Source organism: Macaca fascicularis, chromosome 9 (assembly GCF_037993035.2).
Source record: "Macaca fascicularis isolate 582-1 chromosome 9, T2T-MFA8v1.1".
NCBI classification, from domain to species: domain Eukaryota; kingdom Metazoa; phylum Chordata; class Mammalia; order Primates; family Cercopithecidae; genus Macaca; species Macaca fascicularis.
This window is the reverse complement of record NC_088383.1, coordinates 57464573-57479798: the sequence shown is the minus strand read 5'-3', so window position 1 is coordinate 57479798 and position 15226 is coordinate 57464573. Positions and strand designations below refer to the sequence as shown.

Sequence of the window (15226 nt, the reverse complement as noted above, 5' to 3'; positions counted from 1 at the left end):
AGCAAGTGCTGAAATGGAGGCGGCATGGTCTCCTGGGAGAGGTGATGCTTGAGCATGGCTTTAATGCTAAGTGGACACTAGCAGGAGGTGGGAGCAGGGGGAGTGGGAAAGGCATCTCAAGCGGAGAAAAGCACATGCAAAGGCCCAGTGGCATGAATAAGTAAAGCATACTCTGGGAACAGCAGGCAGTTTGGCCTAACTTTAGTAAAATGGGAACAGGGGAGTCTGATAAGAAAGGAGGCTGCAGAGGTGAACAGGGGAGAGCAAGGAAGGCCTTCTATGGCCCAGAGTTCACTCAGAAGGTCCCAGATAGACACTGGTAGTTTTAATGAAGAATGTGTCGTGACTGCATTTAATATTAAGAAGATTAATCTAGTAGCAATATGGGTGTGGGATTGGAGAGGATGAAACCTGGAATGATGACAGATGGCCTAACCTAAGAAAACAACAGTGGGATGTAGAGAAGAGGAGGCCTCCAAGCTGGTGCTGCCAGCACTGTGAGCAAAAACAAATAAATATGCATCTAATAAGTTCATTATAAATTTTACTGATATGAAGGATGTATATTGCACAATTTACAAGTAATAAAATATAAAATACTCTTTATTACAAATTCTATATAGCCATTTGATTCTCACAGCATGCATTCATTGATTTTTGCTGAACTCTTATACCGTTGGTCAGCCTGTTTGCAACTGACCACTGAATGTAGTTCCAATATGAATGCTGGTTGATATTTTTGTTTACATTGACAAGTAAGAAGAAAGTGAAACAATGAAGATGATTGTCTTAACTTCACTCATCTGTAATGACATGAGTGACTGCTGGATCAGATGACAGTTTTTGAGTTTGGAAGAGTATTTTCCCAATTTTTGTGTTATTCAGAATGTAACAAATATGGACACGGCACACTTTTAGGTTTAATCTGCATGAACATTTTCTCCATCACTTTCTTAGTTTTCTTAGGGAATGAAAAAACAGCAAACCAAGCCCTAATTTGTAGCTTTTGACAATTTCTGTGGTATAAATACTACCACCATGGCCAATCACAAGCTCCCAATGTGATATCGCTAAACACAAAGGTGGAAGAGCTGTGCACCAGCACACCATTACATAGTGTTTCCAAAATAGAAATATATTTCATTTAAATAAGTTCCAAAGCACAGACAACAGTAAAATGCAGAAAAATAATTTGTAAATAGTGAGTTTCAACATATTGTTAATATAACTTATTTAATTGGAGATTTTTATAACACTTTTTGGTAATGGCTGTGTTTAACAGCCAGCTTACAAAATTTCTGGAAATTTAATAATTGGCTCTCACAGGTCAGTAGGAGGCTTCTTCAGCATGTCACAGGATCCAAGAGAGATTTAAGGAGCAAAATACAGAGTGGTGAAAAAAATGACTCATGGGCACAAATGAAGGGAGCACGAAAGGAGGAATTAGGAAGAATACTTCTTTCTCTCTAGGGATGAAGCTGTCACTCACCAAAATGTTGGACTCGTTGAAAAGAACACGATTTGAAAAGATGGCTATGAATTCAACTGCTAAGGAGTAGCAAGGGCTGGGGTGTGCAGCCCAGGACAATGCTACCTGCAGCTCCATCAGTGAAGTCATTTCTGATCTGAAACCCTAGTTTTGCTGGCTTGTCTCTAGCTTATTACCTGCCCTCTCCATATATTCAGCATTCATAACATGAAAAGCTAGGATTTACTGAGAAACTGCCATGTGCCAGACACAATAACTCATGGTATAAATGAGTAAAGAGAGGAAGTAACTTGCCCATGGTGAGGTGGGATCAATCCAGCTCTGACCTCAGAGCCTGCTCTTCCAGCCACTCTGCTTTTCTATTCCCATTCGCCTTCTGAGTTGTATTCGCCCTGAGATGTCAGTGTTTTTAGCTGCTTTCCTGGCAGAGGTCTGCTTTCGAGGCTGATTCCTGTTCCCCAGGCTTCTTTTCACCCTTGGTTGCTGGCAGTTCTATTGTTAACTGCCCTCTCTTTTTTTTTCTTGCCTTAGCTGTAAGCCTCCTTTATTCCTGTATTTCCTTAAGCTATCATAGCCCAACATTGTTGGAAATAGAGTATGTAATGAAGGGAGGCAGGAAGGAGATGTGTAGGATGGTGCACAGGAACCAGTTCCAGGAGGGCTGGTGCCAGGCAGGAGGCAGATCAAGGCTGAGCTGTCAGAACTCACTCTTCCATAGATTCAAGATGGGTTAAACAGTGTCTGGCTAGACAGTAAATGTATTAGACAGTTTTTAAAAGTGCCATCTAGGAATTTCCTTTGCTTCTTCTATCAGTATCATTTTTTTGTGATGCCAGTTCACAGAGTGCAGGCAGCATCTGAAGTATTCACCCGTTAAATTACTGAGTCATTCAGCCAGTGGAGGAAGAAGGAGCTCCAGATGTGAGTGTCCCCACAGAGCCTGCAGAAGGACAGGAGGCAAGGAGGGTGTGGTGCATCTGAGGCTGGAAAAAGGCCATGGGGGCAAGAGGAAGCTGCTGGAGATCAGTCCAAAGAGGTGGGCCTGAGGTCCTGTAAACCTTGCCCAGGATCTGAGCTGATCCTTTGGAGAACAGAAAGTGGCTGAAGGTTTTCACGAGGTGTGACGTGGTCAGATTTGTGTTTTAGGAAGAGGACTCTGCAAGACAGAGAATGGATCAGGGCAGGGGCAAAGTATGGTTGTAGGAAACCATTTTGTAGGATTTCCATTTCAGTGGTCATTCAGGGGAGGGTGCTGGTGGCTTAGACCAGGTCAGTGGTGGTGGAGTTGGAGAGAAACAGGAGGATTTTGGAGAGATTTTGGAGATGGTGATTAAAGGAATGGGGAGTTGAGGGATGGGAAGGAGACAATAATGTTGTCTGAAGGTTTGGCTTGAGGGCTTAGGTGGTGGAAACGCTGTTTGCTGTATTCAAATAAGAGAGGTTGAAAGAGGAGGAGGTAAGGGGAAGGTGAATTCAGTTCTGTGCATCCAAGGGGGTTGTCTAAAGGACATCCTGGGACCACAAAGCAGGAGCTCAAGAAACAGGTCTGAGCTTAAGACATGGCTGTGGAGGGGATGGACTGATGGTTGGTAACTTTGGAGCATGTAGAGTGATTTGAAGAGGGGGCCAGGGCAGGGAGAAACCCAAGGACCACTGACATTTGGCATTGCCTTTATTCATTGTTACAAATAATACCATGGCAAATATCTTTGAATATACATCTTTGTCAATTATGTTCTTGGCATCAATACCCATAAGAGGAAGACCCTGATGGCGGGAATGGACATCCCTTGGTTCTTGATACAGATTGCCAACCTGCTTTACAAATCAGCTGTCCCACATTGGCCACACATAAGTAAGGTCTCTGAGAGGGATGGTTTCATTGCCACCTCATGGGCACTGAGCGCTCATCATCGAAGCCCGCTTGAGGGATGAAAATGGGCCTCGTGACTGCGTCCACTGGCAGCTCCTTGGATTATAGGCAGGAGTGGACAGTTTTTCATATTGTTTAATAAGGAACCACAGTTTCTTTTATGACTTTTCTTAGCCTCGCTTTCTCAATTATCTACTGCTGTTGGGCCCATAAGATTTTTCTGTTTCTTTGCACAGAAATAGTCACTTTTGGTTTGACCTTCATCCCTTATCCCAGCTGGCTGTATAGCTCTTTGTAGATATCACTGTGGGAAGCAGCTTCCTGACTCAGGGCCTGAGGAGGGGTTTGTGGTAAATAAAGCCCAGGAGAAGAGCTTGAGACTGGAGTCCTCTCCCTGAAACCACTCGGAGCGGGATTCTGGGCAATGCCTTCACCCTCCCACCTTGGCTGTCTCCCGTTTCCCATCCGTGCTACAGCAGGTCTCCCGGATCTGTCAAGTGTGAATTAAGGACCCCCTCTTCACTAACCACTATTTTAAATGATCTGCTCTGGATGGATTAATTTGACTGAATGAAGCTGCTTCACTTCTAGAGGAAAATTTTTAAACAAAGCATTCACCTAGTGGGATTTGTGACAGGGCGAGCCACTTCTCAACCTGCATTAGGCTGGGAACCCACGGACAGCCTGGCCCTGCCAGAGTCCCGTCAGCCAGAGGTTTATCCCTCAATCATCGCTGCAGGAGGAGAGAAGGCTTTGCTCTCCATGAAGGGGGGAACTCCCAGGCCTGTTCAGCTTCTGGATCCCCTTGAAGGCTGCATTTCAGTGACCCTGGCCACCCTTGTACCAGGTACCACCTGCCCCCCCGTCAACATCCACATGCAACACGCCTCTGTGCATCCTATTTCCTGTATGCTGAGAAATGTTCCCTAGGAGGCAGAGAATTGGCATTGCTGGGACTCGGCAAATGCATGTTCTCAATTTTGATAGATGGCTCTAAAAAATCTATACCAATTTAATTCCCATGTTAATGGGTTTTATGAGAGGGCCTGGTCTGCAGCCCCCACCTTGCTAACATCAAATATTTAAATTTTTGACCCTCTGATAAATTCTCATTGCTGTTTTGTTTTCCTTGATTTACTAGAAACATAACAAATCTTTTCAAATATTTATTAAGTAGTTGTATTTTTTTCACCTGGTTATTTCTTAACTTTTAAATTGAAGATTTTTTTTTTCTGAATTGATGAGTAAATAATAATCCTTTTGCCATTATATATATTTTCTTCTAGTCTGTTGCATATTTTCTTTTACATTTTATTTTCATATATGGTTGGATAAGAAGTTGTAAAGAAGTTCCAAGGAGCACAGAGAAGTCCCTATACTCTTCCTCCAACGTCCCTCGGTGATTATATCTGACCTAATTACAGCACAATGGCAAACCCACCATTTGACATTGGTACAATATGTGTATAAAGTACTACGCCATTGTAACACTTGTGTAGATTTATGTAACCACTACCACAATCAAGACACAAAATTATCCTATCCCCACAAAGATCTACCACTCTGCTCCTACTATCTCTGAGATCAGTCTCACAATATGTGACCTTTTGAGACTGGCTTTTCTCATTCGGCCTAATGCCCTTGAGATCTATCCAAGCTGTTGCATGTGTCAATAGTTTGCTCTTTATTTCTGAGTAGTATTCCATGGTATGAATATACCACAATTTGTTTAACCATTCACCAAATGAAGGACATTTTGACATTTTTGGCTTTCACAAATAAAGCTGCTATTACAAATAAAACACACATGTTCACATGCAGCTTTCTGTGTGGATATTCGTTTCTCTGGGTTAAGTGCACAGAAGCACAATTGCTTAATGGTATAGTAAGAGTATGTTTAGTTTTTCTCTTTTTTTGAAAGAAACCAACAAACTCTTTTCTGAAGTGGCTGTACCACTTACATTCCCACCATCAACTTAGAAGAGATCCAGTTTCTCTGTGTCCTCATAAGCATTTGGTATTGTCACTTTTTTTTCCCCCGTCATATAGGTGGACAGGGATATCTCATTATAGACTTCATTTGCCTTCCCCTTATGGCCAGTGATGTTGAACATCTTGTCATGTGCTTATCCGCCATGTGTATATCTTCAGTGAAATGTCTTTCTATGCCATTTGCTCATTTTTCTAATTGGATTGTTTGCTTTCTGATGTTAAGTTTTGAAACTTCTTTATAGACATCCTATATGTGAGCACTTCGCATTAAGCATGGCACTTAAATCTACTTTCTGCCTCTATGGATTTGTTTATTCTGGATATCTCATATAGATGGAATTACACAATATGTAGGCTTTTACATCTGGCTTCTTTTACTTTAGCATAACGTGTTCAAGGCTCATGAATGTTGTAGCATGTATCAGTACTTGATTTCTTTTTATGGTTGAATAATATTCCATTGTATGCATGGACCACATTGTGTTTATCCATTCATCCCTTGATCGACACTGAGTTGTTTCCACTTTTTGATTATAAATAATGTTGCTATGAACATTCACACATATTATTTGTAGAAATATCTGTTTGAGTCCTTTGCCCATTTTGAAATTGGATTGTTGGTGGTTTTGTTACGGAATTGTAGGAGCTCTTTATATATTCCAGCTACTAGACTCTTACCAGATTGAGGATTTGCCAATATTTTCTGCCATTCTGTGGATTGTCTTTCACTTTCTTGATAATGCCCTTTGATGCAGAAATGTCTTTTGATGTTTGTTGTCCGATTGGGTCATTTTTCTTGTTCTCTTCTCAATTCATGGATTCTCTACTCAGTCTTCTCCATTCTGTTGCTCTACTCAGTCTTCCCCTTTCTGCTGTTGAGCCCACCCATAGTGTTTCTAATGTTGGTTATTGTATTTTTCAGTTCTAAAATTTTCATTTGGTTCTTTATATTTCTTTGTCGAGCCTTTCTATGTCTTTGTTTTAATTGTGCTTGTCATTGCTCACAAAAATCCTGGTCAGATAATTCTAGCATCTGTGTTATCTTGGTAGTGGCTCCTGTTGTCTTTTTTTACTCAAGTTGAGATTTTCCTGGTTCTTGATATGATGAGTAATAGTGATTGAATCCAAAATGTTTGGGTACTATCATATGAGACTCTGGACCTTACTTAGAGCTTCATTTTTAGCAGATGTTCCCTGACACTGTATGAACAGAAGGGCTCTGCTTCATTACTTCCAGGTAAAAGTGGAAGTCTAGGTCCCTCACTCAGTCTCTCTTGATAACCTTAAGGGCATCTTGTTGTGACTTTTCTGGCTCCCCTCTAGTCCTCTGCTGACACCACCCTTGCTAGGAGGGTCGGGAACACCTTATTACTGCTCCTCATGCAACACGTCAGGGGATGCCTTGTTACCACTGCATGGTGCTAAAAGTACTGACCCTTTACTATACATTCCCTGGTACCACCCCCGTCGGGAGGCCAAGGGGCATCTTGTTATCACCAGAGGAAGGTGGAAGTCTAGGATGTGGTGCAAGTCACCACTAGGTAGGAATGAGAGTTTCGGCTCCTACTTGGCCTTCTCTGAACTGACTGTGTGGAGGAAATGACTGTGCCTCATTATAGCTGGTTGATTGTAAAGTCTGGGCTCTCCTCTAGGCCCTTGCTGACCATTTGTTGAAAAGACTATCTCAATACTAATTGCTTTTGCTCCTTTGTCAAAGATCAGTTAAATGTATATGTATTGGTCTAGTTTTTGACTATTTTGTTCCTTTAATCTATTTGTGTATTCGTTCACCAACATCACACAGTCTTGATTAATGTACCCTATAATAACTCTTTTTTCCTCTTTTTTAAATTGAAGAATGAATGTTAGAAGTTTTTATTTTTTACTTTTTAGACTTTTATTTTAGGTACGGGGTACATGTGCAGGTTTGTTATATGGGAAATCTTGTGTCACCAGGGTTTGTTGTACAGATTATATTGTCACCCCGGTACTAAGCCTAAGGAAACAATAGTTATTTTTTGGGCTCCTCTCCCTTCTCTTAGTCTTAACCCACAAGTAGGACCCAGTGTCTGTTGTTCCCCACTTTGTGTCCATGTGTTCTCATCATTTAGCTCCCACTTATAAATGATAACATGCAGTGTTTGATTTTCTGTTCCTGTGTTAGTTTGCTAAGGATAATGGCCTCCTGCTCCAACCATGTTCCTGAAAGGGACATGATGTCATTCTTTTTATATGGCTGCATAATATTCCATGGTGTATATATATACTACATTTTTTTTTTATCCAGTCTACCATTGATGGGCATTTAGATTGATCCCATGTCTTTGCCATGGTGAATACTGCTGCAATGAATATACACATGCATATTTCTTTATAATACAATGATTTATATTTCTTTGGGTGTATACCCTGTAGTGGGATTGCTGGGTCAAATGGTAGTTTGGGTTTTGTCTCTTTGAGGAATTGCTACACTGATTTCCACAATGGTTGAACTAATTTACACTCCCACCAACAGTGTATTAATATTTCCTTTTCCCTGCAACCTCACCAGCATCTGTTATTTTTTCTATTTATTAATAGTGATTCTGACCGGTGTGAGATGGTATCTCATTGTGGTTTTGATTTGCATTTCTCTAATGATCAGTGATATTGAACTTTTCTTCATATGCTTATTGGTTGTGTGTATGTCTTCTTTTGAAAATTGTCTGTTCATATCCTTTGCCCACTTTTTAATGGAGTTGTTTGTTTTTTTCTTGTGAATTTGCTTAAGTTTCTTATAGATGCTGGATGTTAGAACTTTGCCAGATGCATAGTTTACAAATATTTTCCCCCACTCTGTAGGTTGTCTGTTTACTCTATTGATAGTTTATTTTGCTGTGTAGAAGCTCTTTAGTTTAATTAGATTCCATTTTTCAAGTTTTGCTTTTGTTGCAATTGCTTTTGGCATCTTCATAATAAAATCTTTGCCAGTGCTTGTGTCCAGAATGGTATTGCCTAGGTTTTGTCTTCCAGGGTTTTTATAGTTTTGGGTCTTATACTTAAGTTTTTAATCCATTTTGAGTTGATTTTTATATAATTGTTTAAGGAAGAAGTTTTGTTTTAATCTTCTGCATATGGCTAGCCATTATCCCAGCACCATTTGTTGAATGAGGAGTCCTTTCCCTGTTGCTTGTTTTTGTCAGCTTTGTGGAAGATCAGATGGTTGTAGGTGTGTGGCCTTATTTCTGGGCTGTCTATTCTGTTCCATTGGTTTATGTGTCTGTTTTTGTACCAGTACCAAGCTCTTTTGGTTACTGTAGCCCAGTAGTGTAAAGTTGGGTAGCTTGATGCCTCCTGCTTTGTTATTTTTGGGTAGGATTGCCTTGGTATAGTAACTCTTGAAGTTGGATATTTGGACCTGTCCTACAACTTTGTTTCTCTTCTTCAGTATTGTGTTGTCTGTTTTAGGTGACTTGTTTTCCTTTTTCATTTAAACTTTAGAATTAGTTGTTGATATTCACAAAATAAATTTCTGGGATTAAATCTACAAGTTGAGAAGAAATGACACTTTAACAATATTGAGTCTTCTCTCAGTGAACATAGAATACTCTTCCTCTGTTTAGATTTTTAAAATATTTAAAAGAAATATTTTTATTTCTTTCATCAGAATATTGTAGTTTTCCTTATAGGGATCTTACACATATTTTGTTAGGTTTATTTCTACATACTTCGTATTTTTGGTGTTAATGTAATAATCGATATTGTGTTTATAATTTCACATTTGAGTTGTCATTGCTGATGTTAATTAAAGTCAAAACAGTTGAATTTTGTATATTAGCCTTCTGTCCTGCAATGTTTCTATAATCACTTATTAGTTCTAGGAGATTTTTTTGTTCATTATTTGAGATTTCATACATACACAATCATGTCATCTAGTAACAGAGATAACTTTCTTTCTTTCCTTCTAATTTATATACTTTTTATTTCCTTTTCTTGTCTTATTACATTAGCTAGGACTTCCCATAGTGAGAAAGGACATCCTTGTATTTTTCCTGATCTTAGCAGGAATGCATCTAGTTTGACCCCCTTAGGTCACGTGTTGGCTGTAGATTTTTTTTTTTTAATAACATATTTTTAAAAAATTAAGTTGAAGAAGTTTCTCTCTATTCCTGGTTAGCAGAGAGTTTTTAATCATTTGCTGCTGGATTTTGCTAAATGCTTTTTCTGTATTTATAAATTTGATTATATAATTTTTCTCTTTAGTCCATGAAAGTGGTGGGTTGCATTAATACATTTTCAAATGTTAAACCAGCCTTACATACCTGAATTAAATTTCACTTGATCATGGTGTATGATTATATTTATACATTGTTGGATTTGATTTGCTAATATTTTGAAGATTTTTGCATCCTTGTTCATGAAAAATATTGATCTGTAGTTTTACTTTCTTGCAAGATTTTTATCTGGTTTTGGTATTGGGACAATTATGGTCTCATAGGATGAATTAAGAAATGTTCCCTCTGCTTCTATTTTCTGGAAGAGATTGTAGGGGATTAGTGTCATCTTTTCCTTAAATGTTTGGTAGACTTTAATAGTGAAATCATTTGGGCCTGGTGCTTTATGTTTTACAAGGCCATTAATTATTAATTCAATGTATGTAATACATATAGGCATACTTAGATGATCTAGTTCTCTTTGTATGAGTTTTGATAGCTTTTCTCTTTCAAGAAATTGGTCCATTTCTTCTAAATCATTATAATTGTGGTCATATTATCCTTTTTAATGTCCATGGGATCAGTAGTGATGGCCCTTATTTCGTTTGTGATTTTAGTTATTTTTATCGTCTCTCTTTTTTTTTCCTCTCTTGGTTACTTGGCTATGGGTTTATCAGTTTTGTTGATGTTTTCAAATAATCTGCTTTTAGTTTTGTTGATTTTCTCTACTGTTTTTCTGTTTCCAATTTTATTGATTTCTGTTCTAATTTCTTATTATTTGCTTCCTTTTATTCAGGTTCATGCTGTTATTTTTTCTGTAGTTTCCTAAGGGTGAAAGGTTAGATTATTAATTTTAGATCTTTCTTCTATTCTAATATATGCATTTAATGTTAGAAGTCTCTGTATAAATACTTCCTTCATTATATCTCACAAATTTTGGTAACTTGTATTTTCATTTTTAAAATGTTAAATGTTAAAATGTTAAATGTTAAATGTTAAAAATGTTCTTTATTTTCTGTTGAGATTTCCTTTTTGACCCATTTGCTATTTAGAATTGTGTTGTTTAATCTCCAAATAGTTGAGAATATTCTGGCTATCCTTCTGTTATTGATTTACAGTTTGGTTTTACTGAGAGAACCACATCTCTATGAGAGAAATCATACTTTGTATGATTTCTGTACTTTTTTTTTTTTTTGAGATGGAGTCGTGCTCTGTTGCCCAGGCTGGAGTACAGTGGTATGATCCTGGCTCACTGCAAGCTCTGCCTCCCGGGTTCAATCCATTCTCCTGCCTCAGCCTCCCGAGTAGCTGGGGCTACAGGCACCCGCCACCACGCCCGGCTAATTTTTTGTATTTTTTTTAGTAGAGACGGGGGTTTCACCATGTTAGCATTTTTTTTTTAGTAGAGACAGAGGTTTCACCGTGTTAGCCAGGATGGTCTCGATCTCCTGACCTCGTGATCTGCCCCCCTCGGCCTCCCAAAGTGCTGGAATTGCAGGCGTGAGCCACCGCACCCGGCCGATTTCTGTACTTTTAAACTTGTAATCTCAGCTACTTAGGAGGCTGAGGCATGAGAATCGCTTGAACCCAGGAGGTGGAGGTTACTAGTGAGCCAAGATTGCACCACTGCACTCCAGGCTGGATGACAAAGTGAGACCCTGTCTCAAAGATAAATAAATAAATAAATATACATAAATAAATAAAGTTTATGGCCCACAATGTGATGTATCTTGGTGAATGTTCCATGAGAAACTGCAAAGAACATGTATTCTGTTGTTGTTGGATAAAATAGCCTATAGCCATCAACTAGATCCGGTTCTTTGGCAGTGTGTCTAGTTTAACTATGTCTTTACTGATTTTCTGCCTGCTGGATCTATTAATCCCTGATAGAGGGATGATGAAGTCCCCAACTGTAATAGTAGATTGTTTATTCCTTCTTGCAGTTCTACCAGTTTTTACCTCATGTATTCTGATTCTCTGTTGTTAAGTGCATCAGAGATCGTTATATATATCTTTTTGGAGTATTGACCTCTATCATTATGTAATGCCCCTTTTTATTCCTGATAATTTTCTCTATTCTGAAGTCTGCTTTGTCTGAAGTTAAGATAGTTACTCCAGCTTTCTTTTAATTTGTGTTAGCGTAGTATATCTTTCTACATCCTTTTAGTTTTCTTAAAATTAATCTTTTTATTCTTCCCTTTACTTTTAACCTATACGTGCCTTCATATTTAAAGGGAGTTTCTTCTAGACAACATAACTGGGTTTTATTTTTTAATCTACTCTGTCAGTTTCTGTCTTGTAACTGGCATACTTAGAACTTTATATTTAAAGTGATTATTGATGTTGTTAGATTAATAGCCACCATATTTATAACTGTTTTCTATTTGTTGCAGTAGGTTTTTGTTTCTTTTTAAGATCTTCCCATATTTTTCTGCCTTCTTTAGTTGTAATTGAACATTTTCTATTATTTCAGCATGTAAGTTATACGTCTTTTAAAAAACATTTCTAGTAGTTGCTCTAGAGTTTGCAGTATACATTTACAACAAATTTAAATCCACTTTCAAATAGCTCATGTGTGGTACAGGTACCTTAGAGTAATATCGATTTCTCCCTTCCAGCCTTTATAACTGACTGGCATTAATTTTACTTATTTATAAGGTATAATCACCCAATATGTTGTTGCTATTATAATTTGAAAAATAGTTATCTATTAGATCAATTAAGAATAAGGGAAATAAATGGCTTAAGATCTGAGTTTCTCTTCTGTATCGTTTTCCTTCTCTCTGAAGACCTTTTCAAATTTCTTGCAAGGCAAGCCTACTGGTGACCAATATACTCAGGTTTTGTTTGTCTGAGAAAGTCTTTATTTCTTTTCACTTTGAATGATAACTTTGCAGTATACAGAGTTCTAGATTGGTAGTTTTTTTACTTTCACACTTTAAATATTACATTCTATGATCTTTTTACTAGAACAGTTTGTGAAGAGAAATCCATTGTAATTCTTATCCTTTTTCTGCTATATGTAAGTTACATTTCTCTCTCTCTCTCTCTCACTTTCTTTTTTTTTTTTTTTTTTTTTTGTTGTTGTTTTGTTTTTTTCCCGGGGAAAATTAATTTACCTTTTTTTTTTTAACTTTTAAGTTGAGAATTGCATATGTTTCTTTTATTTATTCTGCTTGATGCTTTACAAGCTTCCTAGATCTGTGGTTTGGTGTCTGTTGTCAATTTTGAAATATTCTCAGCCATTATTCAAATTTTTTCTATTATTTTCCATCTTCTCCTTCTGGTATTCCCTTACACATATGTCACACCTTTTGAAATTGGTCCACAGTTCCTGGATATTCTGTTCCATTTTTCTTCATTCTTTGTTTTCTTCACATTTCCATTTGGGAAGTTTCTACCGACACATCTTTAAGCTCCTTGATTCTTTCCTTGTAGGTGTCCAATCTACTGGTGAGCCCACCAAAGGAATTCTCCATTTCTCTTACAATGTTGTGGATTTCTAACTTTTAAGAAATTTTTATTTTTAGAATTTCCATGTCTCTGCTTACATTTTACCCATCTATTCTTGCATCTTGCCCACCTTTTCCATTTGAACACTTAGCATATTAATCATAGTTATTTTAAATTTCTGGTATGATAATTACAAGGTTTCTGCTATATCAGAGTCTGGTTCTTTCACTTGATTTGTCTCTTCAAACTGAGTTTTTTGTTGTTTTTATACATGACATAATTTTTTGTTGAAAGCTGGACATGATGTATTGGGTAATAGGAACTGAGATAAACAGGCCTTTAGTGAGAGCATTTGTGTTTTTCTGGCTAGTAGTAATGCTGTGTTTACTGTTTGCTATAGCTATAAGTATTATAATTAATTTTATGTGTCAATTTTAATGAAGCCATGGGCTGCCCAGATGAAATGTTATTTTGGAACGTGTCTGTGAGGGTATTTCTGGGACAGATCAGAGTTTGAATTGTGCTATGGGCAGGCATCATATAATCTATTGAGGGACATAATAGAACAAAAGACACAGGAGGGAGACACTCATCCCTTTTTTCCTACCCAGCTTGAGCTGTCACATCTCATCTCATCTCCTGCCCTTGGACTGGGATTTACATCATTAGCTCCTGTGGTTGTTAGGCCTTCAGACTTGGACTGAATTATACCATTGAGTTTCCTGGGTCTTCAGCTTGTAGATAGCAGATTGTTAAACTTCTCAGCCTCTATAATATATAAGATATCTATATCTATCTATACATATATATATAGATCTATCTATACATATACATATATAGATCTATCTATCTATCTGTCATCTATTCTCAGCCATTATTACCTTAAATATTTCACATATTTTTCTACTCTTTTCCATTTTCTCCTTCTGGTATCCTTTTACACGTATGTTATACCTTTCGTAATTGTTCCACAGTTCTTGAATATCCTATCCAATATTATACATTGGATATATCTATATCTATATCATCTATATCTATGCATCTTATTGGTTCTGTCTTTCTGGAGAGCCCTAATACAGTAGGTATCTGAGACTTCCATTTTTTTCTATTGTTCTTGTTTTTCTCTCCCTTATTGTCTTTACCTTTTCGTAGAAACTCCTTCTTAAGTAGAATCTGGGCCTTGCTGTTCTTTAGCTGTCATCTGCTGTTCTGATGCAGGAGTCCTGGTGATGAGGCGATAAGGTGGGAGAAAAGGGTATGTGCTCTGTAAGTCTATGAGTAGTGAGTCTATTACCCCAGGCTATGACCTTAGCTTCCTTCTTCCTAAGATAAGAAAAAAAAAAAATGTGTGCGTGTGTATACTCTCTCTCACACACACACACCCCCCCCTCACACACACACATTCACGTACTACTGGTTCTGTTTCTCTGGAGACCACCAACAGATTATGAATACATTACATATTAAACATCATGTGAAATGGTTCTTCTCATATGCAAGTCACTAGATTAATAGCACATAATACTTTAAATTTAAAGGTTTGAGACAAAGTTGCTTTTTAAATTCAGAACTTGAATAAACTGAAGACCAATTTAAACCCACATAGCTTTAATTAGTCTTGTTAGCTCACAACCCCAGCCTTCCACTCTTGCAGAAATTTAAATGGCCCTTACTAGCTGTGTGACTTTTGTGACCTTAAGTCAATTAAATTCTCAGTTTACTCATCTGGAAGTGGGGATCATTTTTGCCTTTTCTATTTTTAAGGATTTTTGTGGAAATCACAGAAGTTTATGAAGACTCTGTAAGCTGTAAAGGGCTACTCTCCTTAGAAGTAATTATCATCAAGTATAATTGGTGAGGATTCAACTAATTCACACCGTGGTCACATTACATTATAACTGGCTCCAAAGCCTTAGAGAAGGATAGGTGGGGCCATGGAACCCACGTGGAACATGACTGCATTAGTAACATTGAATGATGCTCTTGACATTTTACTTCACTTTTTCAGATTATGTCAAGAAGACAGTTTGCTCAGAAATAGACTTTTCATATTTCTAAAACTAATTGCTTCTTTCATAATGAAAAATCATACCCAGGCTCAGAGCCTTTGAAGGCAATTTTATTTGGCAAAAATTCAATAATTTTTATAAAAATAGTTATAATTACCTTCTATTTACATCTGATGATACTAACTTTCCATTTGCTATAATGATATGTGGTATCCTT

The 15226-nt window shown here is 37.6% G+C and overlaps 1 protein-coding gene across 6 annotated transcripts in view; it reads left to right on the top strand.

Annotated features, from left to right (window-relative positions):
- The window catches only part of FRMPD2 (FERM and PDZ domain containing 2), a 128639-nt gene that overhangs the window by 1040 nt on the left and 112373 nt on the right, over nucleotides 1-15226 (top strand). The window lies entirely within an intron of this gene.